Genomic DNA, 22,709 nt, shown 5'->3' with positions numbered 1-22,709 from the left:
GCCCCCACCCCCTCACAAGGACTCCCCAGGGAAGGGTGAGCTAGTGAGTGACATTGTGTTTAGGATGTTTTATTGTTTTGTGTGGTCTGTACTCTCCTGTGCTTTACAGGGTTAAATATAAAAGAGCATGAGTTTAAAAGACTGAACAATGTGTGTGTGCGTTAATTGCTTCAAAACTAGAGTGTGCCTTTTTTCCACACCCCTGAGCGACATCGTTATACCGACATAAGTTTGTAGTGTAAACCATGGCTCAGTTGTAGGGAGTAAAAGGCCATCCCAGTGTGGTTGGGAGATCAATAGTCCATCACCTTAGAGAAGCTGAGGTTAGGCCATCAAAATCTCTGGGTCCCAATCTCTGAAGAGGTGGGGCAAAGAAAGGAATTTAGCTCTTGGGGAGGGTAGAATAATCTCCCTTGCCTGCCCCCTTTGATATTAAAAGGAGTGCCTGGTTGACAGCCACTTCATAGAGAGGCAGACCTGCCTTATTTCTTTCTTTAATCCAAAGAATTGCTGCCTGTAACACTTGGGTGGGGGGGAGAGGGTGGAGCGTGGAAGAGCGCTCAATACATCTATGGGGCAACTAGGGTTACCAGATAGCAAGGGTGGAAAATTGGGACAGGGGGTGGGGGTTAATAAGCACCTGTATGAGAAAAAGCCCCAAATATCGGAACTGTCTCTATAATATCAGGACATGTGGTCACCTAGGGGCAGCCACCCTCTTGAGGGATAAAGGGACAAAACCCACACTCCCTAGAAACCAGATGGGAGGTGGGAGTGGGTAGACCATGTCTCAAGCTTACATCCAAAGATTTGGGGGTAACCAGGGTAAGAAGAGGCACATGAGAGCTCATCCTCACAGATTCTGAAGACAGAAACTAAACAGAATGATTGTCGAATGACTGGATTTTTGAAGGCTATACACTGGCTTGATGGGCAGTTGTTTATTATACGTATAGTTGAAATGTGAAATTATGAAAAGTAATGGCAAAAATGCCAGTCAGGGAATAAACCTGTCCTGGCAATAAGTCAACAGGTTCCCTCATGGTCTGATCAAGCACTCTCATTACATCCACTTCTTTAGTGAGGTGACAATAACCAACACCTTGAATTCTACCCAAGGGCTTATTGGAAGCCTGTGCAGATTGTGGAACTCTAGGCAAATGTGCTCCCAATGTACAACTCCAGTTAATAAGTAGGTTGCAGCATACAGCACTAATGTCAGCCTCTGAATGGTTCCAAGGTGTAGGCCAACATACAACACAGTACAGCAATCTGATCTCAAGGTGAAAAAGGCAGGGACCACCCCGTGTTTCTGCATTTAGGAGGCGTAGTCAAGTAATCCTCAAATTAGCAATTTAGAAAACTGAAAATGTTTGTGACCTCTTCAGTAAACTTCATATTTTGGATCTTTGCGCCATTACAGTGAAAATCCACATACAACCAAGTCTTTTAAATATATCCCAGTGACTATTTCAGTGTTATAATGTATTGTACTTATGAACAGCAGGAATACTGTATTATTTAATGTTTATATATCCTGCCGCTAGCGTGCTTATCTGAGAGAATTCAGATTATTCACTTACACAGAAAAATTATACTGGAAAGAGCTATGTTTGGAACTCACTTCAGTATGAAGTTAGCTGAGTCAGTTGACCAGAGAAGCAATGTATGCAGCCAAAGCAGGACTGCATAATTTTTCTAAGCATAAATGGCTTAGCTGTTAGGAAATAAAGACTTAGGTGGCGTAGACTTAGGTTGTATAAGAACGCTGCCTCGGGAATAGGAATGATCAGAGGACCAGGAAGCAAAACTGTGCAGTTCTGACACCCATGTTAATAAGAAGATGTAACACTAGGTACTATCCACTGCTCTGAGTCCCCACCTCACATTGCTCCAGAGTTCATGTTATTAATTATTTGTATTGCAGTAAGGCTGAATGCTCAAAATGAGTTAGATTCCTAACTTCAGTCTAGGTGCCTAACTTCCATACATTTCACTGGAAGTTAGAAGCCTAATTCCGTTTGAGCATTCAACCCAAAATGCCCAGAAGCCCTAGTCATAGACCAGGATACCACTGTGCTAGGCGCTGTACAAACACAGAACAAAAAAAGACAGTCCCCTGTCCCAAAGAACCTACAATCTCTTATGAGTTTTATGCAGGGACTTATGTTCATCTTTATTAGAGAGAAAACCTCACTGTTATAATGGAATCCCTCCTTCCCCGCATTCCCCTCCCCCTCCCAAAAAAAACCCAAAACTAATAACCTCTGGTTTAATCAGAACTCCCCCAAATTAACCCCATGTTGTGAACAGGCCTGACTCCTTTTCAATCCACCTAGCATAGAACCTCTTCTTCTTTATTAAAAAAAAACAAAACAAAAAAACCCACAACCATATACCTTCATTCAAAGAGAAACTGGTGCTAGCTTGGGCTCAAAGTTAAGATTATAGAAAACCCAGTATGGACCGAAACATTTTCATGTTTGAAAATGGTTAGTTTTTCATTTGGATGACATTATTTCCCATACCACTGATAACCTAGTGTTGTGGTAGAACGTGAAAACACAGAAGTGAAACTGACAATAAACAGCAAGTGAAGCTGACCAGTCTAGTTTCACTTGCCAAGCTGACAGAAGGGCAAAAAAGAAATCAAAACCATATAAAATTGCAATAAATAAGATTCTTAAATAATTCACTGTCAGTAATCAAAATTATTATTAGTAATTATTAGTAACATGAGCAAAGTCAAAAGCCACACAGCAAATTTATCTTGACAATGGGTCAAATTTTCTCAAGGGTCTGTGTGATTTATGAGCCTAAGCCCCATTAACTTTCAATGATACTCAGCTTCTAAGCACTTAAGTCACTTTTGAAAATGGGACTTAGGTGTGTTTGAAAATTGTACCCAATATCTCTATTTTACATCAAAATAAAAAAATAATTGGAGACTGCATATGTTGCATGTTTGTATATGTCATGTCCCATTGCCTTCATGGTAAAATATGTATGAAGTGAGTTCTGTGGATAGCAACAGGGAATATACACATACATCTCCAGAAGGAAATCAATTTGACAAAAATGTCAAATTTAAAGTGTTGGTTTTCTAATAATGAATTATTATAAGTAAAATGCTGTCTATATATTGTATGTTGGCACAGCCACAATTCAGAGTGTGTAAATAATGTTTAATAGCATTATACAAATTGCAAATGTGCTACTTAATATTATTAAAAAGCACAGCTAATGAAACAGTAGCTACAGCAAAATTAGGATGGTAAATAATTAATTTACTTTTATTATATTTGCTTTTTCATGGGCCCATACAGCAGGACATAAATATGTTTTAAGAAAACTATATCCTCAGAGAATCTGTATACAAATTAATTAAGTTTGCTGGTCCAATCAACTTCATAGGATAGGAGACACTGCTGTCCTACAAAAAGTAAGGCGACTTAATCAGTATTCTGGCTGTTAGCTCTTTCTGAGGGGCCTATAACTGAGAAATCTTGGCTCTAGATTTTCCAGGGACTTGCAGTCAAAAGAAACCCACATGCAGCAGTGACTAAGAGGGAGCTCAATACCTGGTGGTAAAGCACACAGCTGATTGCTTCCAGCCAGTCACCAGCTTGGGTGGGCTTGGGCTGGCTGGGATTGCCTTCTTCCCAAGAAACGAGGTCAAGGATGCAGAGGGAAAGAAAGTCAATGTCCCATCTGGGGGTTGGAGGAAGAGTTTGTTCTCAAGTGAATTTGAAGAAAGCATCTGGCTGCAGCCTCCCAAAGTTTGGCAGACCTATGCCCTGTGCTCAGCCTCAATCTACTTTCCCTGCATGCAACATTTGCTCTGCTTTGAGGTGGGGAGCAAGACTACTTCCATTCCAGGCTTCCAGGGAGGGTGGGATTATGGATGGGCAACAGTCATATAAAACAAGAATCAATCCAAAACCACAACGTTCAAGGAAGATTTTTGTTTAGGTTCAAAAAAGTGTGATCACCTTTTAATTTTTTTTAAATAAATCATGTCATGTTTCTATTCCCCTGTAATTTATATGAAGGGAAATGGGGTGTTGAAATGCTGGGAGAAAAGATTATCTTATTTCTGGCATGACCTGAAGCTAGCAGTAAATCTTGTGGAAATCACGTGTGTGTATACATGCCCTTATATTTTTAGTCCAGAGTCAATAGGTTCCGGTTATTTAGACAGGGTTTGGAGAATTATCTAAATCATTAAGTTCTGAACGGGCTGAGGTTCCCCCATCATTAGATGGCCAGCATACTCCATCAGAACCGTGCAGGCAGGGTGTCCACTCACGGACTAACTCAGCAAGAGAAGCCCACTTCATGGTTTTACTCCTTCAAGGGGCTGGAGGGAGGAGAAGTTTTGGTGTGAGTGCGGAGCGTTCCTTGGAGACTAGCACTGAATTTGGTTCTTGCTAACCCTCCAGTACGAAATAATATTGCAAGTTCGGGAGGAGGAAGGTTGTCTGATTCTTTCTAAGAGCAGCAGCTGGCAATACCTGTCTGCATGAAAAATCAATTCCGGTTTCCATGAAAGTCTCCTGCGTGAGCAGCAAGCCCAGGATGTAGAAACGTGGCGCAAGAGCAAAGCGCTGGAGCTGCAGAGCCGGCCGAGAGGCAGAGTTGGACATAAACTACATTCCAAAGTTCTTCTCGTCCTCCTCGCAAACCCAGCTCGCCTCTTCACGGCCACGTGTCACTGGCAAAGTGAATGTGAAACAAGGAGACAGTTTTTTCTCTGCCCAGCTGATACGTTGCGAGCCCGCAAGCTCAGAGAACGTCAATGTAAAGTCACGAGAAAGGTAGAGCTTTACTAGTTCGATAAGGCCGATACTTTCAGATGTGTTCAGCGGGATAGTAGGTCACGGGTATATAGCGCTTAAAATAATCTCTTGCTAGTTGACTATGCTCCCCCCCCCCCGCCCCTTGGTGCGGGTTGGAAGACAAGGAATTCCATTCACGCTATAGGAACTGACTGCATCAAAGAGGAGCCAGGATTTCCCCCTCCCTCCCTCCCCCCCCCCCAACACAATAGCCCCGAAAACAAAAGACAGATTATTAGGTTTAAGTATGTATGTAGCCCATTCTCCACATACCCTCTTCTCCCCCTCCTCTTCGGCACATCTGGCAACCAGATGAGTGGCAAGTGCTAATGAAGACTTTCCTGAGCGAGCTACAATTAGTTCCGACTGCTGTTCAGCTCTCCCGGGCAGTCCCAAGGAAGAAAAAAAAGAAAAAGAAAAAGAAAAAGAAAAACAACCCCCCAAATTTTCCCTTCACTGTTACCGAAACCTCCTCCTGCCCCTGGGATTCTCCCCCATCATCAGGCTGCCGAAATTAAAACCCAAAGTGTAAGCAAATACTTTCAGGCTCTCTTCCGCCCGATTTTTTTTTTAAATCCGCAGTTTATTCATTTTGATTGAACACGACAGGCAGGCAACAGTGCTTCTACGCGCCTTACTACAATAGAGAATTGTTAAACAGATGTCCATTTCTCCCCCCGTGCCAGGCAATATTATACACATAACAGTTTTATCTGCTTGAGCAGATCTAATTGTGTGTGTGTGTGTGTGTGTTGCCATTTGGGGAGATTAGCATAAGCTGCACAGAAGCAAGATGTATTGTGTGCAATTAAACCCATCCCTAGACGGCACATTTTTGTTTACTCTTGGTCTCTTCTCCCCCCCTCAATCAAACTACTAATGGAGCTGTTTTAAGTTTCAACAAGGACCATATTAACGGTTGGTCTCCGCATGAAACAGAAGGAGAAAGCCCGGCGCCTGCTGAAGATCTAAGCACGATCCTGTTTTACAAGTCTCACAAATCGCCGCGGCCCTCACCTTCCCAATTCCCACTCGGAGACAGGCTCAGCCTAACGTAACATTTCACCGTGTGAGACTTCACATATTCTTTGTCATGTCTCTCAGCTGTGTCACAACATGATTGCCCCCGGCCCAGCCCCCCCCCCACTAGAAAGTATGTTCCCACTAAACAAATACTCTCGATAATTACTACGGAAGTGATGATATCTGCATACATCATATTTCACACAATTATACCTTATTCTCACACACGCACGCACACAAAAGGCGTGACCCTCCTACCACTTTTGAACAGCACCCTACATTTTGAAGGGCACAAAAGGAAAATCTTTACATTCCAAAAACAGAACAATGGCAAACCTGATTTTTAAAAGGGTTTCTTATTTTAAAATATATACGCAGCTACTTGCCAAATGATTTATCTGAGCAGATGATAGGCTGGAGTAATGCAGGGAGGGAGGAACAAAGGGGTTTTTAATCATGGCTCGGATTAAGGAGTTGTATAACAATTGCTCTCCCTCCAGGCACATATACTGTACACGCTCCCTGTCAGTGATCGGCGGTTAAAGAAACAAAGTGGACGATGAGGCATTTAACACAGGGACGGCGGCTAATGCTTTATTAACGAAAGTACAGCAAGCGTCTTTATTGCTTGGGATACAGAAAGGGATGAGGCATACATACATACAGACACGCGCATAAAGACAACCAGCTATTTGACACCCCCCCCATAAAAATACATAAACGGATTTTTTTTTAAATTGCCTCGTGCCCTTGCAGATTTGCTGGCCTCCTACTTAACTGCCTAGATTATGAACAAATCTATCGCCACACACAAACATGTTAGCTACAAAAATAGTAAGTATGCGGAAAATATTGCAAAACTGATGACGTTTTTTCTGTGTGTGTATATATATATATATATATATATATATATATATATATATATAATTAGCTTTGTGCAAAGTTCATATAGGAACTTTGCACAAAGCTAATTTTTTATTAGTAATGAGTGCTGGTAATAACTTAACGAGTCACCGTTGTACGCACTTTAAGGAGGAGCTGGTGCTAATGCGTGAATAATTATTGATGCAATTAAGCGCCCAACGCGGCGCCTGTTAAACTGTTTTTGGCACGTGAGGGCTACTTAATGGCTCTACGGTATTGTATGATGACCCTAAAAGGTTTTAAAGTGCAGAGAGCTTCTCTGTACGTTATTGCATAGGGCAGATGTGTTACTTGGGTCTACAATTGGTACAATATTAGATAGCATTGAATTGCTGGGGATTTACATCCTATGCAATGTTTTCTCCTTTAGGGAGCTGAATAATTAGCTATTTACAGATTCAGTAAACAGTAAGCTCACCCATTGACCTTCCTTCATATAGACTGTCTGGTTCGTAACCCCGCCAGGGACTTCCGGCTGCCTAATGGTCCCTTTATGAGCGGGTGGTACAGCTGTAAATCAGGCTGATCCTTTCTGGTTGCATTGGCATTTCTAAAATGCAGAAATAAGTAATCTAACTTTGCACTCAGAATCTAATCCTTAATATTATACTTCCAGAGGGGGAAATTCATTCTTTAACCAGTGTATGAAAATATATTTGAAATAAACAGTACAAATTAGTCAAACTATTTTGTTGCATTATGTTGTATACATAAAAGACACACATACACACACAAAACCCAGCCCTCCCTGGGAAAAGAAAGATTTAAAAAAAAAAACCAATACATACAGATGTTCCAGTTAAACACATAGCCTCCATCCTCCTCCACACATTCCATACTTATCTCTGATAAGTTCAGCAGAAAAGCTTTAGATATTTGCAATGTACATTATCATTGGAAATGCCATAAAAAGTCACCTCTTTTAAACAACTCTTCACTGTTTCACAAGAATGGCATTCACATCCTCCAAACAGAGGAGGTTGTCTCTTTAAATCGAAGGGCTGTGCCAGGACGCCTCATCAGTTAGCTCGAGAAAAACACACACACACACACACACACACACCCCTCTAGACCTTTATTCTATCATTTTGAACTCCCACTGACCTTCCTCCTCAAGCTATTCCAGCATCTGCTTAGGACAATTAAAATAAATGATAGGTAGATACTAATATTTTATTTTAGTACTGTTAAAACTTATACATTGTACTTTCGATTTTAACCTAAAAGGAATCCCCCACTTGTGGGTAATAATCACACTAGGATTTTAACCAGTGAGCTCACACTGATTATCAATTGTATGCTAATTATCAATCAGCCATCATGAGTGAGTGGTGCTGTCTATGATGGAAATAAAGAACCAACCCCTTCTGTTGGTGTAGGACTTCGGATTCTTCAAATATAGGAGCAGCATTAAAGTGAGGGCAAGGAAAATTACAACAAGCAAAATTACAATTAAGTAAAATACAACTAAATCCAATATGCAGATTTCAAGTGAAACACACTGTTTGACTAAAACTGGCTAATACCTAAACCTGCAAAGCTCAAGTGGTTTATAGCCTCTCTAGAAGATGCAGAAGCGCATGATGTAAAGAGCCTTTTTTGTTAGAAGGTGGGGAGAAGCCACATAAGAAGAAAGAAGCATGGTCAACAGCTAAGGCACTACAATGATAGTTGGGAGCCTGGGATCTGTTCCCAGCTCGGCCACAGACTTCCTGAATAAGCCATTTAACTCCCTAGCTGCAAAAGTGGGATAATGAGGCTTCCTTCTTAATACAGTTTCTTTGAGGATACATTCACTAATATTGGAGAGGTGTTCAGAGGCTACCGTGACTCCTGCCATACAAAAGCCTATAAATGGATACATAAATGTTTTAAATGTCCTGAATCAGTGAACCCAGATAAACAAAGTGCTGTACTAGAGTTAACAAATGCTAATGGGAAAATGCAGAAGAGCTGAAAAATATACTCCCGGCGTGAGAAGCTATTGATCATTTAGAACCAAGGATCAAAGCATTTAGAAAGGGGCAATTTCTATCAAACTGTTTGTTTTCATTCATTAAGGATGTAGAGACAGAGGCTCCAATCCTGCACCAGAAGGCCTCCTGTGCCAACATGCAGCTCAGTTGACTTCAATGGAGTTCCAAATGGACCAGGGTGAAATCTTGATCCCACTATAACCAGTGGTGATATTTCCATTGACTTCAGTGGGGCCAGGATTCTACCCCAGGGGTTCTGGCAACGTGAAGCTTCTTCCAAGACCAGGCTAGACATATATTATAATGTATGGGTGTGCATACAATACACACAAATATAGATCATTTTGTTTTAAAGAAATAAGGCTGAAAAATCCCTTGAAAAATCTAAATTCATTAGAGATTTAAAAAAAAAAGTTTCCAGCTTCTCCCCTCCTCCTTTTTAAATTCACAGCCAGCTACCATTATGCCTGTTCCAGCAATTTGAGATCCCCTGCAGTGACAATGGAGACTTGGGGAGATCTCTGTAACACTGAGCCACAGAATTATTATTAAACCCCTAGAGGCCTCAGCCAAAATCTGGGTCCTGTTGAGTGAGGCATTGCACATCAGTTTTGCAAACTCTCATGGTTTTATCACAAGTCTCATGATATTTAGTCTTTTTCTGAACCCCCCTCAGGCTCCTGGTGTTATGTGGTTACATGAGAATTCCAGCTTTCAGTTAAAAAAAAAAAAAGTAAGTTTCTAGCCATCATGGCTGCAGAGATAACATTGAAATGGCAAATCCCAAAGCCTCAAAAATTCAAGTGCAAATTAAAACCCAAACCAAAAATGAAAATAACCCAGACCCCAAAATATATTTCTTTTAATAAAAATCTCATGATCTAAGCAAAACTCATTATTTTGGGTGGGGCCAGAATCATGATTTTTAAAAGCTTGGGGTTGGCAACAATGGTACATACACACAATAAAACACAGTTCCTGTCCCAAGGAGCTTACACTTGAAATAGACAAAGGATCTGAGAGGAAACAAGAGGCAGAGAAAGATCAAATGACTTGTCCATGGTCACATAGGAAGTCCCAAGGCAGTGACTTAATCACAAAATCCTCCCGCCTCCTCCTGAATGTAGTGCTCAAGTATACAAAACAGCACCTGTTTAGCTTTAAATGTACTTGTTTCGTTATATATTTTTTAAAAGGTCCTAAAGAAAAAAGTTGCACAAACTATAACACCAAATAAACCTCCCTTTCAGTCCAGTTCCATGCAAATATTGAATAGCAATGGCCCCATAGGTTTCATCATCACTTTAATAGCCAGTGGGATTTCCCAGTGGCTATGGCATGCAAGCTTAATAGTTCTAGGCTCTTCATAAGCCTCCTTGCGGTCTTGCCACAGCTCTTTGCAAGAGACAATTGCTGTAACAAACAAGCCTGCAAACTAATTTGACAAGTGGCACATCATAGCAATTTACGGTCACCAAATAGCAACTGTGTAAAATCAGGACACTTTTTGGGGGGAAGAGGTGTATAGTTGCATGTATCAGACAACGCCCCTAATATTGGGCTGGTCCCGATATTATCAGGATGTCTGGTCCCCTACAGCAATTCCTGGTGACACACACCAGAGGATTTCACCACAGACCTACAATATGTGACTGGTATTGCTGGGCTCAGGCTTTGGTAACCCCAGGTTGCCCTTTTATTTTCTGTAACAAATCAAATTATGCAACTAAATATTGCCACATTGCTTGAGTGTATTGACACAACTGGGACTTCAACCCCAATTTTGCTTTGCGTTTTTCAAATGGCTTTATGTAACTAAAGAACAAGATAAAGCACATGCATGCACAATGCATTTGAGCCTGATCCAATGTCCACTGATGTCATGGAAGCCTTTTTGTTTAGAGTAATGGGCACTGGATCTGGTCCTTTGGTCCTAATTCTGCAAAGTCCAAGTCCCTTGTGTGAGATACTGTACTGAGCAGCTTCAGTGGTCTTTAGAATCTTGCAGGATCGATCTCTTATAAATTCCAGAAACTGTGATTTTCTTCATTAAAACATAATTTGCTGCAGTGGGTAAAGTCAGACCATGTAAAAATAGCAGGGAAACTGAACCAAATGCATGCTATTGGTCATAGGTTTTTATAAGATGAAACAAGGAAAAAAAAGGCATTATGTTTGTATGCTATTTCTGGGCCTTTTAGCTGTAACAGCATGAGTGGTATTTGCATCAGGAGTTACCATATATCATTGCAAGCAACATATGCACAGTTGAAAAAAAAATGATGACAGCAGCAGGTTCAGTGAAGTCTCAGAATCTCTGTGCGATAGGGACCTGCTAAAGGTTTGGTTTTATTTAGCATAGCTTAAAATGTCATTGGCATATGTGTTTCTCAATTAACACCGATTTAATGCACTCCAGAAGTGTTCTATTCTGAGTAGTCTTCATAGTCTACAAAGGATCTAACCTGATATTTCAGTACAGGATATCCAACCTCATTTATGATCAGGAAAGTACATTAGGAAGGTTATATATTTTCTTTGGCATTGTGTCATGTTGCCTTTAATGATAAATACAAAAGTCAGAAAATCCTACCAAACAGCACTGCTATATGGAAATTCTGAGTTTTCGCAACCTTCATGAGTCACTCATCTATCCAGATGAAATGGTGCCTCCCAGCAAATGCAGAGAGTCAGCAAGTGGAATCTTTGCCTACGTCTTGTAACTTTTTGTGTTTTGCTAAAGAATTTCACAACTGATAAATTAAAGCTCACCAATAGAAAAAGTAATTTAAAAAGAACTAATTGAACAGTAGTCATTTATTCAAAAACCCTGTACTTTTTGGCAAATATGTAAAGAGAAAAAGATTTACTGGTGATAGCCTCCTAAATCATCAATACAGATGTCCACCAGGATCCCAGAAACCAACTGTGGGGAAGCTAGAGGTTTATTTATTAACCACAATGAATAATAAAGAATAGGACACTGTTGTTTAGTATGAGCTTTACACATTTTTAATGCCTACAATCTATTTCAAAGAGCATCCAGGATGCTTAATATTGATTTTGGAATATATATTTCACTAGATCAAATGGGATAAATTCACTTCCGGTAAAACACTGTTGACTTCATAGAAGTTGCACAAGAGATCAGTTTGGCTCAGTAGGTTCACTCTGAAATCAGTATGATTACAATATACATATAAAATATGTTAAAAGAAAGTTATTTAGGTTGCAAGCATTTGAAAATTAGGAAATGCTAGAATTAAGGTTGCCCATAATTCTGCCACCTTGTGTGGCCATCCTGTGCACTGAAGGAAGCAGAAGTCCTGTGGAAAAAATAGTATGTGATCATGTAATTAAAAACTGTATCACAATACATATGTGCCACAGGACCAAATTAAGGTTGGACCTTAAATCTGGAATTTCCTAACTTTTTTGTGAGTGCTTGACTTTGCATCTTTCTTTAAAGTAGATTTTTTAATGTAATTTCTTAGAGTTTATGTATGTGGTGTGTGTTTTTTCTTTTTTTGAAAAAGGTAAAAACACATTCTATTATGTACAACTAAGTGCCCTCCACATCATGCATCACCCACAGGGTTTGACTCCTGAAACTTTAGTATGGATTTCTATCACTTGAGTTATAGGACTAACTGCATTAGCAGGTAGCAGAAGACGACTGTTTTCACTGGGGTGGGGGATAGGAGCTGGGGACTCGTGCTGGGTGTGGTTGGTGGCCAAGGGAGCCCAGTTCTCTCTCTCCCCTCCTTCCCATCCCATGAGCTGGGGGTGGGAGGGGTGAGAAACTGGGGCTATGTGCTGGGTCCAGAGGGGTGGTTGGGAGGAGCCTGGCCAGCGCTCCCCTCTGCCACCATTGCTCTGGCAGACCCCAGGTGTTCCTCGTGCAGTGTTTACTGCTGCTGCCTGTATGGTCCCAGCTCTTTAGAATGTTCTTGTTCAATTTTTTTCCTGGCACACTGCCAAAACTTTCCAGAGCAACACAAATGGCAAAAGGGAAATGGTGACTATAACTAGTATACATTTCAACCAAACCTTTATGGAATATCATGGGACAAAGCACAGGCATTTCCCTAGCATTATTCCTGCTGAATTTTAAAAATTTGCCGCAGACATTGGAGGTATTAGTGCTTCTCAAAAAAGGTCCCAACAATCTTTATTGTTGTTAGGCAACCTAAATATAGCGGATGCTACAAGCGCCTCCTGAAATTAATATTTCTGAATGCTTTTTCTTTATAAATATATTCTCTCACACACAAAGGCACACTACAGAAAAATGTATATTTGTTTATTTATACATACACACTCATGCATGTATACATACACCGACAGATGCTACTAAAGCATTTCTTTGGGCAGCAATCTGGAAAATACCTGTAATCTAGGGATTAAACTTTGTAACAGGAGTTGCATGTGCATATCTAAGACCAGAATTTTGTCCTTTATTTGATCGTAAATGAACGCAAAGGCTTTGCTATGGGGAATTTCTATGCATGTGGCAAGAAGAGCTCAACCTGAAGATGAACTAATCTTCAAAAGGTGTGGAGGTTCAGTTAGGCATCCCAGTTTAGGAAGCTTATCCAAAGTCTTTCGAGTCTTCTCTAATCTCTAAACTGGATAGAAAAACTTGTTTTGAGTTGTGAGATCTCCAGCATCCTTCCTGGTTCATGCAGGATGGACATAGCACAAAACTAGTTTTTCTCACATTTTTCTAGTACTTTGAAAACTATAAAGTTCAGAAAACATAATTCATTCATCAGATATGCCTATACAAGCGCACACATTCATGCACGCCAAGTTAGCATAATATTTGCTGCTTCAAAAGAGTTATGGTTTGGGTTCAGTTCAAGTTTTGGCTAGAATGGGCCCAAATAAAAACAAAGGATCCAAGCGCTTGGGAAACAAACTTTAGGAAACAGACCTCAGCCTGGATGCAATATCTCTGCTTAGGCCTCTCTCTAGTTATGGCTAATTCTCATTTTTTTCTAAACTTAGTTTTTTAAGCCCTTATCTAAAGGATCCTCAAGCATGATGTTCAAAAATGCTATTACAGTATTCACAGTGCAGAGTACCAATACTGTTATTTATATAATCACATTTTACAAAGACCTTTACAGAATTACAAAATCCATATATACTATACAAGGTGCATTTCACCCACGATGAAATACAGAGCCTAAGGAGCGAAAAAGGAAGCCACTGTAGCGCCAGCAGTCCCACTCCCATGAGATGGGAGGTGACGTGTTATATTATATATAAATAAAGCCACCCAGAAAATTAGGCAGATGTAATGTAATAATTATCCTGAATTTGACCAGGGCATAAAGGCAATCCTAGATTAAACCATTCTACCTGTGGTGTACATAAGATCCGTGAAAGGGTTCATATGGCAAAGACAGCTTTCAGAGGAAGCAAGAAATGGTTATGCCTGGAAGCTGTGATCAGAGTTTGTTCTGGAATTGTGATGTTTCCAACTCAATGGTTAATTGGTTGAGTACTTTGTGACTTGAGATACCCTGCTGGAAAACTCTAGGGCTGGAGTATTGTGTAAACTTAGGGAAGCTTCTCTTCAGAATATTCAGTTCAGTGATTATCAAACTCAGGTGTTATTGATCCAACCTCATTTGTGGTTGAAATTTCTCTCTCTCCAAACACACCACTTTCTTTATATGACCTCACATAATCTTTGTGGGGTTTTCATTTTCCTTAAACCTGCCTCCCACACATACACAGAGCTGTCCCCCAAACAGATGTCTTCCCTTAGTTCAGTGGTTTTCAAACTTTTTGTATTGGTGACCCCTTTCACACAGCAAGCCTCTGACTGTGACCCACCCGTATAAATTAAAAATGGGGGGGGGGCAATTTAATTTAATGGTGGCTCAGGAATGTCAGCCCCATAGAGCAGACAGCTTGTGACCCCCTTGCAGCCCCCTGAGGGGTCATGACCCTCAGTTTCAGAACTCTTGACTTAGTTGATGTCTCGCACTATCTCCTAGGAGGGGAGAACTAAGGCCAAATCCTGCCCTCTCCCTCTGGGACACTCCCTAAGGGTACCCAGGGATGTCAGATATCTCACCACTACCTGCCCTTAGCATGAAGCAGTGTTGTCGGTGCCTGCTGTAGCTCAGCTCCCTGAAACCAACCACCTGTGGGCCACACAAACACTATCTGCTAGGCCACCACAGACCTCTGAGTGACAGGCACACCTCAACTCCCGAATCTCAGCATGCTCCCTGCAGTGTCCAGCCTTTCACCACTGGACAGTCAGAGAAAAAACAGGTTTGCTATTCCCATGGGGACCGTGTATATGCTAACTTGTTTGAGTCAGCTGAGGATGAACACTTATGTAATATCACAGCCTGAGATATATTTATAGTGAAAACAATCATAAGTTTATTATTGAAGATTAAGATTTAAGAGATACCAAGTAAGGATAATAATGGAAACAGAAATTGTTACATATAAAACAACAAGTATAACACGCTTCCTAGAGTCCAAACCTAACTTTAACAGGCTAAAGTCTTGTCTAAAGTAGTTAATCTCACCTAAAGCACTTTCCCAGTGTTTCCAATCAACATGGCTGGGATCCCTATATAAACCCCCTAGCTGAGATGGTTGTTTCATGAACACTTGGCTCCTGGTTTGTCTGAAACCAGCTAGCTTGCAAAAGACTGAACCTTTGGGGGCAAATCTACTTTATTGAATAGGAAAGGTAACAATTGATACGTGTGGTTTGCATTTTATGATTTTGTTTTATATGTAACCATTTCTGTTTCCATTATACTTACTCACTATCTCTTAAATCTTAGCTTTTGATAATAAACTTATGATTGTACTCAGTATAATTATATCAGAGTGCTGTGATATTATATAGGAGCTGACACTCAGGTGAATCAAGCAAATGTGCATGTATGCTGTCCCCTTGGGGATAGCGAACCTGGTAATTTTGTCAGTGTCCAGTGTCAGAGGCTAGATGCTACAAGGAAATGCTTCAAGGGGGTTCAGGGATTGGGGTGCACCTCTTGCTAACCTGACAGGCAAAATAAGGACTGGAAGAGCACTGAGGAGATTGTTTTATGTTGTCAAGGAGCCTACACCCAGTTAAGCACATGCAAGTCTTCCTCTCACTGGAGGCAGGGGATAACAAAAAAAGTGACTCTCAGTCTTGGGCACTCTGAGAAAATGTCACACCCTTCATAGCCACAAAGGACCCTGACTCAGAGGAAACATTGCACTTCCACTCCTGAAAATGGGGGTGAGGAGCAAATTTTTCAGGAGCTCCTCACAAATCTCACTTCTCTTCACTAAACTAACACAATATATGTTTGATGTTAGAAAATGTTGCCTCTCTAACATGTTGTCCAGCACTAATTTGAACTATATCATTCCTGGTACTGATCCATGAGGTACCCAGTTATGAAAATTGGCCATTTAGTTCTATTTTTGTTTCTTTGTTTCTTGTCTCTTAACCAGTTTTCAATCCATAGCAGGACTTTACCTTGTACCCAGGGGAACTCAGTTTTGTTAACAGCCTAATGTGAAGGACTTTATACAAAGCGTTCTGAATGTCTAAATAAATCATATCCCCAGTTGTTCTTTAAACACTATTTTCCTAACTCTTCCTAAGAAGAAGAAAAAACAACCTAATTAGTTAATATTTGTAGAGTGCTTTGAAGATGAAAAGCGCTATGTGTGTTTAAGTATTATTATTATTATACCTGGTGCTTCACCTCCGATTCACTCTCCAAAGTTGAACACAATCCAATACCAACCCATATGGGAGCATCACAGGGAATCCCCCCCTCACCCTCCTGCAATCTCCAGTTTTTCAGGAGATTTTCAATCATTCTATACACCAGATACTCCAATATCTCTTCCCACAAAAAACCTGTCATTTAGACTGCTAAGGATTACTGATCTTGTTATATGTTCTTTGCCTTTTAGGGCCACATTGTGAATACATTAGTCGCATTGGTTAGCACCTACTCCCACATGTAGCCCTGTGAGAGTTATTGCTCACTGTGGTAAGTAGTGGATTCACAGACCCTCTATACTGCACGTTATGGTTTTGGAGGCTGGCTTTCCCCCCACCTCCCACACATTGTGCATACTTTCTGTTTGTGTTGTAGCGTGTGTGTATTCCCTGTCACTCCAGTGGCTTTGTTTTTGTTTTCCGTTTTCAGGAGAGGGTTGTGGTTGTGTCTATCCCATGTGTCTCTGGTTTTGAGCTACGCGGTTTCCCCCTCTGTCTCTCATCATTGCTTTTGGCCCAGTTTCTTGACAGGAAATGCGAGATTTATTTTATCTGGCCTGAACTACATTGTTCCTTCCTGACTACTGGTGTTACTTCACTCTAAATAACATGACTTTGTGCTCACTGCCTGCCCAAGGTCAAAGCCTAAGGGTAATAGACACATTTAAGAGCAATGGGGGGTGAGAGAAAGAGAAATGGGGGTGGAGATGGAGGGAAATGGCAAGAAATTAAGTTGTGATATAAAAAATTTGGTTTGGAGATGATTCACAGTTTTCTTTTGGCCAGGAATGAAACTGAGCTGGGTACAGAACTCTTCTGGATCCTGAGCTAATGAAGAGTTAGTATTCCAGATGTTGTAACTTTAAACAAGATGCTAGCAAGTAATTTAGATTTCAGGTGGGGGAGGGAAGTGGCTTTTACAAAACCTGATATAAACTTGATATATAAACCTGATATAATGTTTCCAGTGATTTTCTGAAATTTCTGTGAAAATATTTTTAGTCTTTCAAACAGTGTTGGAGACCCAAATACAAAAGCACTGAGCTTGTGTATGAGAACTAGCAATTCACTACACAAAAGAATGAAACTGACCTCTCTATAAGATAAAAGGAAACAAATAAACTTCAAAGGTAAAAACTAAATTTCAGTTTTTAAATGCTTTATATTTTAATTAATTTAAAGTTTGCAAAAGACTGAAAACGTATATATGGTTGTGACATACTATAGCTTGGGGGAGCATCTTGTAACCCCCATATTCCTCATCTGTATATAATTGTGATACTGTGTATAAAGCATGCCATGTGAGATATCAGAGGAAAGGTTATGATCAGCTGAAAGTCACTGTTCTATCTAAATATGTATATCATTAATGCAGATGAAGTTATGAGAATTATGTTGTATAGTTGTCACTAAAACATGCTGTAAATTGGGGGAAATCAGTCAGATATAAGCTCCCCAGAGACAACAGCAAGGAAAGTAACCAATGCCCGGGTGGGGTGTCAAACAACCCATCAACAGCCATTGTTCAGCAAGGGAGCTACAATTCAATGACTCACCTGCATAAGGGGAATTGCTCAACCTTGCCTGGTGACTCAGCAATGCCCACCAGACATGCCTGGACTTGTGTTCTCCAGGAGCATGGGACTGAGGGTATAAAACAGAACACAGGGGGCCCATGCTTCACTATTCTCCCCCACCTATACTGCAAGCAACAAGGACATTGAGAAGACTTAAGACTCCAACAGAGGAGACTGGCCCAGGTTTCAAGGGTGAAACCTGTGTACTATGAACTGCAATACCCACAATGGTGAGGGTGAGAAAAACTGCTTAATCTAGATGTTACCTAGTCTAAAAGGGTTGAGAGTTTAGAATGCATACTTATATTTTCTTTTCTTTTAGTAACTAACTCTGACTTTTTGCCTGTCACTTATAATCACTTAAAATCTATCTTTTATAGTTAATACATTTGTATGAATGTTTATCTTTACCAGTGAGTTTGCCTGAAGTGTTTGGTAAATTTGCTCAGGTTTTGCAAAGGCTGGTGTATATCCACTTTCCATTGATGAAGTGGTGAATCAATTAATAAATCTGCTCCTCTTGTCTTGAGCAATGCAAAATGGTATGTTCTGAGGTACAGTGCTGGGAGTAGGGGGGATTTCGCTGGTGCCTTTTTCTGTGATTCATGAATGGCTCTGGGAGCATTCAAGCAATCTAACTGGGTGTGGGGCTCCACATGCATTTGTGCTGAGTGATAACAGCACCTGGAGGGGTTTGCTGCTTGTCACTAGCAAAGCATTGTGAGATACAGCCAAGGCTGGAGAGAATTAAGCGGGGCATAGCAGTCCCACATTCCCAGGCTGCACCCCAGGGGTCCCATCACAGCAGTAATGACATGGGAAACTAACTTTTAAAAACTTGGGGCTAGATTCTCAACTAATGTAAAATGCATAGGTCCACTGAGATTACTGAAGCTTTGATAATTTACACCATCTGAGAATCTGGCCCTTCACTGGAATCTTGAATTATTTATTAAGATGGAACTTGATAAACTTACTAATAAGGCTGCGAGTCTTTCGCAGAGGTCATGGAAATCACAGATTCTGTGACATTCTGGGATTTCCGTGACATCCGTAGTGGCTAGTGTGGCTGATGCCAGGGCCACCCGAGCAGCTGGGCACCGGCCACTGCTTGGGTAGCCCCAGGCAGCTGGTCCAGGTTGTCCTGGAGCAGTGGCGGGAGGGCCCCAGGGTGCTGCCCACCCCCACCTGGAGCAGCAGCAGCGGTGGCGGGGCCTCAGGGCTGCCTCCGGCCCAGAGCAGTGGTGGGGTCCGGAGTGCCCCCAGCAGTGGCGGGTACTTGTTGCACCCCCCGCAAACACACACACACACACCCCAGTATCCAAGATTTAATCACTGGTATTTTTAGTAAAAGTCATGGACAGGTCCCAGACTGAGACTTTTTGTTTATTGCCCATGACCTGTCCATGACTTTTACTAAAAATACCCATGACTGAATCGTAGCCTTACTCATGAACAAGATTACCTGACTGGGTTACTTGCAATAGCAAGGGATTGGACTCAGTGACCCAATGGGTTCCTTCCAGTTCTATGAATTATGTCCCTTTAAAAGCTTACAGTAAAACATTACAGCATAATTGGCAAGCTAATTTTTTATTTATTTATTTATTTTAGAGTCGCCAATGAGCTGAAGAGAAGCCTCTCCATGTATATGACCTAGAACAAATTTAGAATGCCAATCCATAATGCTGTCCACAATCCAGCACAGGGACAGGTCTTGCCAGCTTCCCAACCTGTAATGCGTTCACGCTGAAAGTGGAACACAACTTTAGGTCCATTCATTTCCTGCTTTTATCTTAAACATAAGATTAAAACAGGAAGGGGATCAGATCAATACTTTCCCCTTAAACATATGCAGACCCCAAATCCTGTGTGAGGTACCATGATCTGGTTAACTATTTTTGTACTCTTCAGTCTAGGCTGATTCAGACTCAGGAGCAATAAAACACCCGTGGGAAAGCCAGTTGCCATAGTATTTTTGAGAAGGATGGGGCCAGAAAGAATTCAAAATCCCATAAGAAAGCCTGTTGTCACTGGATATTCTATAAAATTATGAGCCTAAAGAGGATCAGAAATCTTTGGATAATAATAATTATTACTTATTTCTATTATAATAATGTCTAGGACCCTAGGCATGGACCAGAACCGTATTGTGTTAGGTGCTGTACAAACACAGAACAAAAACATGGTATCTGTCCCAAGGATTTCTTGCAAGCCAAATCTCTGAGCCTTTTGGGATTTGCAATCAACACATTTGCCTCTGCCCTAATTTCCTTCCTTCCACTGCAGAAAGTGCCATTGAGAATACAATTAATGTGGACCTAGTGTGAACATAGAGGAGACTAGGAACTTGGGGTAGGGAACACATACAGGGGCTGGGTTTCTCATTTACCTGAGGTTGTATCTTTAGTGACAACCTCCTATCTTTCCCCAGGAGGTTAGTCTGTAAATGGCGGCGGGGTGGGGGGAGGGATAATAGTATCACTCACAACTGCTTCCCTGTTACCTTATGTTTCCCACCCTCCTCCCAGTCACTTGTAAGAAGAGAGACGGCAGGTGGATACAACATATAGATTGTATACTCTTTGGGACAGAGCCTGTCTTTCACTGTATGTGCGTGTGCACACAGTGCTTAGCACAATGAACACAGATCCTTGATTAGGTTGTACCCATAAATGATAGAGCAGTAATAGTGGCTCCACTCGTGACCTTGAGGAGATGCAGAGTCTGTCCTTTTCTATACTATCCTTCCTCCAAATTGCTCAGCATAGTGCAGAGTTGACTCACATGGCCCCTTGGAGTTTAATACACACCCATTTACGAATGCAGAAGTAAGCCGCACAGTCTAACTCCAAGTATTTAGGGCCAGATTTTTAAAGATATTTAGCTGCCTAGTGGGATTTTCAGAAGCATCCATTGATTTCAGTGGTTTCAGGCACCTAGAGGCTTTTGAAAATCCCATTAGGCACCTACATACTTTTAAAATCTGAGCCTTAATGCCCAGGGCTGGGAGTTGAAAGAGGGCATCGAATGGAGAATAGTCAATAAAAAGGACCTTAAGTTGGCAAGAATCTTACAAAAGTTCAGCAAGGCATGCTTGTGTAGTGAAATGTTTATGAATACTGAAAAATCCTTGAAGTGCCAGAGGGGCTGCCTACCACCAGTGGGGCATTCTCTGCTATGTTCAGTACCCTCTTGGATTTTTTTTTTGCACTGCAATTAAATTTTGTCCTTGTTAATCATTCCACAATTATAGTGCTTTACTGTCCCTTTCTATTCTTGGGTTTAAAAAAAAACAACAAAAAACTACACTGCAATATTCCAGTGTTTCTGTTGTGATTGTCATGATGGAAGCAGAGCCAGTGCAATTTGCCCATGTTTTACTAATCACCATCTGGCAGGGATATGGTGACATGCGAATCTTCACAGGACTCTTGTTTTTCTACTATCTGCTGGACAACTAAGGAGATCATCAGGCTGCTGGGATGAGTGCCAGATGGTAGGCAGGTATGTTGATGAGTTTAAGATTCTTATTTTCTTTCAGTGCTTGCACAGGCTGTTCATGTAGAGGCAGGAAAAGTGAAAGGGAGGAAGTAAATGAATCAGTGACTAGACTACAACTGCTCAAAACCACTTTCAAGTTTCTCAAAATGTGGCTGTTTCACAGGTCACCCCTCATTTGTTGTTCTTGTTCCACCAAGGCTTAAAGGTTTTAACTGAATTATTGTTTTCCATGTTCTTACTCAACAGTACACTCTCAGAAAGCTCGACTTTGGTTTGGAACATGTCTCCCCTCCTTGGAGATTCTACTTTCTTCTAGAAGGATACGACTCGGGACCACCCTCTATTTTGCAAGTGTGTGCACAGTGCGGTGTCTTGGGAATAGGTTTATGAACAGAGAGCCTGACAGTAGAATAATCAAGTTCCAGAAGCTTATTGTAGGAGAGCACTTAGACCCTGGGAGCCGATTCTCCATTCTGCTTCACAAGTTTACGGCAGTGTAACTCTTCTATTGCCTTCAGTGAAGTTACACTAGTGTAAAGCTGTTGTGACAGAATGGAGAATCATTCCTTTGGATTATAAATACTTACAAAACCCATAAGATAACTAGATAACATAAGTATTCAAGATCACTTATGATGGAGCAGGTCTGGAAGAAACGTGTGTTGCTGCTGTTAATTATGCAAAATAACCCCCCAAAAAATCACATTCACCTTGTGCCCGTCTTACTAACGCAGGTTGCAAATCAGCATGCGGTTGTTATTGAGGGAACAGTTCTGTGATTTATGTAATCTAAAAACGTGCACAGGGATTCCCCCTTTTTTCCACCACCTTAGGTAAGGTAATTACTATGGAAATTATCTGCTAGTTTATTAATTAAACATCTATAGAGATGACACGCACGGTCTCGCTCTCTCAGTAAGTCTTGGCATAAGGCAGCACACAGAATTTTGGCAATCAGCTAACAGTCGAATAGGCTGGAGGACCTAGACGTACCCAAGCCTTCTTGACACAGGAACGGCTTCTCTTCCCTATGCCAGAGGTTCACTCAGTGCCAGCTCCAATGCGCACCCCCTTCCAGGGATGGCTCTTGTCCATATTG

General features: G+C 41.2%; 1 protein-coding gene and 1 long non-coding RNA gene across 4 annotated transcripts in view; one reads left to right on the top strand and one right to left on the bottom strand.

Annotated features, from left to right (window-relative positions):
• The window catches only part of SOX5 (SRY-box transcription factor 5), a 918,538-nt gene that overhangs the window by 430,781 nt on the left and 465,048 nt on the right, over positions 1–22,709 (bottom strand). The gene's annotated exons all lie outside the window — the stretch shown is intronic.
• LOC123352758 lies at positions 15,417–22,424 on the top strand. Its single transcript, XR_006574282.1, has 5 exons — positions 15,417–15,488; positions 16,721–16,800; positions 17,532–17,659; positions 21,508–21,613; positions 21,857–22,424. It is a non-coding gene; the product is annotated as an uncharacterized LOC123352758 (long non-coding RNA).

This window comes from Mauremys mutica, chromosome 1 (genome assembly GCF_020497125.1).
Source record: "Mauremys mutica isolate MM-2020 ecotype Southern chromosome 1, ASM2049712v1, whole genome shotgun sequence".
NCBI lineage: Eukaryota > Metazoa > Chordata > Testudines > Geoemydidae > Mauremys > Mauremys mutica.
This window is presented reverse-complemented; position numbering and strand designations above follow the sequence as displayed.